Genomic DNA, 3,033 nt, shown 5'->3' with positions numbered 1-3,033 from the left:
ATCACTCTCACCGCCAAAGATGGAAGCATAATCCTTGCTCGCCACCTTGTCACTCGCCTCCAAAGCTTGGTCCTTGAGGGTCTTCGTAGTCGTACTCGTCACCGCACCGTCTTGAAAAAGAGTCATGGTAGACTCGGCATCTTCAATGCCACAAAGAGGGATGGCCGTGAAGTCGAACTCGAGAGCATCGTCGGGCTTGGACATCGTGGTGGTACTAGCCTCATGCTTGTCGTAGGGCTTGGTTGCCATGAAGTGTGCTTGGGATGGAGAAGCCTTGGCCTTCATGAGTTCTTGTTCCGCCTTGAGAGCACCAATATAGTAGTCGTTGAGGGACTTGTAGTTCTCGAGGAAGATAGTCTTGGAGATGTCGTTGTTCAATCCCATCATTAAGTGGAACTTCATCGAAATGGGGTCGTCCACGCCGGCTCGTCGCAAGGCAATCTTCATCTCCTTGAAGTACTTGTCGATGGACTTGGATCCTTGGATGGTGTTCTCCAATTGGCGCCAAAGTTGTTCCGTGTAGGTTGGAGGCACGAACTCTCGCCGCAAAGCTTTCTTCGTCTTGGACCAACTCATGTCGTAGTACTCCAAAGGTGTGTGAAGCCACCATGTCGAGGCATAGTCATGGAAGTTTCTTGTGGTGCACTTCCACTACAAGAAATATGTTAACTAGTGACCTTCTGTCAGTGACCCTCGAAGAATTGGTCATAGATCTATGACCATTTCAGACCAATTGGTCAAAAGCTGTTTGGGGGGCTCCAAACCCTAAACTATAACGACCATTTTGGTTAGAAAGGTCGTAATTTCCTTACACGAAATGGTCATAAAGAAAACAGCGCTGGTCTGCTGTCTTATTTCTAGTTGTTAACGACCAATATAGATGGTCATAGCCTTGTAAATTGTGGTGGGTTGTGATGACTAGGCGCCATCTCATCAGTTTTGCCTATGTGTCATGTCATGTGTCAATTTTTGCCCTAGGTTGTGAGGCAACCTATATTTCTGTTATTCCAAAAATTCCCAAAAAATTCTCATAAATTGTTTGGATCACATCTTCATAAAATATGCCAAAAACCTTCCTTGCCTAGTTCAAAAATAATTCAACAATATTCATTTTCCTATTCTGTTTAGAGAAGCACTTTGTGAAGGAAGTGTTATTTATATATTCTGGATTTTCCTAAAAATTTGTGAAGACATTCTTCTTAGTATATGATCGTCCTCAGCCAAAACTCACGCCCATTGGCCATGTGCATTTCCTGTACCGCTAATCAAACACTTGGCTGCTAATTCATGTTTGAGCATAGTTCGGTCTCCTCATGAGAATCTTATGTTATAATTTTCTTCCTAGCACCTACCTGGGGAGTGCCCAACCAACTAGACATTCCTAGTCCGCCCAGAATGCATGGCAACACCATGGTCACCCGGTGACCACGCGACGGGCATGCGAGCTTACATGCTCTACAGTTGGGGCCCTCGGCCATCGTCCAAACCTCGATGTATCGCCACCAAACCATGTTTTCTAATTAAATAGGTACTTATGTACCTAGAAATGATTTTTGGAAAAAATAAAGAGCAAACTATGAGGCACATGCAGTTCAAATTTGACCCGCTTCCTATAGAATCGGCGGGAATTTGTCTTTTTCACTAGAGGTGGATCAAAACTTTTGACACCCAACCATTTTGTCAATTGTGCATTATATATGGCCTAGTATTTTATAAAATTGATTAGGTCCAATTTTGCCACAAATATTTGGTAGGTCCTTCACAAAAAAACTCATTTTGGGCACTCGAAAAAATGGAAAATGAATTTTTCGTCCAAAGAAAATGAAAACTTCCTTAGGCAACATTGTTTGACATTCCAATATGCACACTTGTGCATGATATGAGGTCATTTGAACAAACTATGCCATGAATGTGGCCATAAGATTGATCATTTGGCTTGAAAGCCATGAATCTTCACACATGATAGCTCATTTTTGAGAACACCTTTTTGAAATAATTACCGTATTGCAAGTTGATTATTTTTTCTGGGAACTTGGTCAAATATAATGACACAATGCGGATGTCTTCCAATTTTTTGATTTTTTTGATTTTTTATGCCCGTTTCAAAATACGGTCAAAACGGCGGGAATGACCGTTCCTAGCTAGTGGTTGAATCTTGGAATTTCTTTGGTGTTTCTATGATTAAATAGATACTTATGTACCTAGAAATGATTTTTGGAAAAAATAAAGAGCAAATTACGAGGTAGCTACAGTTCAAATTTGACCCACTTCCTAGTGAATCGACGGGAATTTGTCTTTTTTCACCAGAGGTGGATCAAAACTTTTAACACCCAACCATTTTGTCAATTGTGCATTATATATGGCCTAGTATTTTATAAAATTGATTTGGTCCAATTTTGCAACAAATATATGTTAGGTCCTTCACAAAAAAAACTCATTTCGGGCACTCGGAAAATGGAAAATGAATTTTCCATGCAAAGAAAATGAAAACTCCCTTAGGCAACATTGTTTGGAATTCCAAGATGCACCCTTGTGCACAATATAAGATCATTTGAACAAACTATGCCATGAATGTGGCCATAAGATTGATCATCTAGCTTGAAAGGTATTGATCTCCACACATGATAACTTGTTTCTGAGAACACTTTTTAAAAATAATTGCCGTATTACAAGTTTATTATTTTTTCTGGAAACTTGGCCACATATAATGACACAATGCGATGGGTTTCCAATTTTTTGATTTTTTTGAATTTTTTATGCCCGTTTCAAAATGCGGTCAAAACGACGGGCTTGACAGTTCCTAGCTAGTGGTTGAATCTTGGAAAACTTTTGATGTTTCTCTGATTAAATAGATACTTATGTACCTAGAAATGATTTTTGGAAAAAATAAAGAGCAAACTATGAGGCAGCTGCAGTTCAAATTTGACCCACTTCCAACTGAATCGGCGGGAATTTGTCTTTTTCATGAGAGGTGGATAAAAGCTTTTGAAACCAAACCATTTGCTAAATTGTGCATTAAATATGGCTTAGTAT

This window comes from Triticum aestivum, chromosome 3B (assembly GCF_018294505.1).
Source record: "Triticum aestivum cultivar Chinese Spring chromosome 3B, IWGSC CS RefSeq v2.1, whole genome shotgun sequence".
NCBI lineage: Eukaryota > Viridiplantae > Streptophyta > Magnoliopsida > Poales > Poaceae > Triticum > Triticum aestivum.
The sequence above is the reverse complement of the archived record's forward strand: the minus strand, read 5'-3'. Positions refer to the sequence as shown.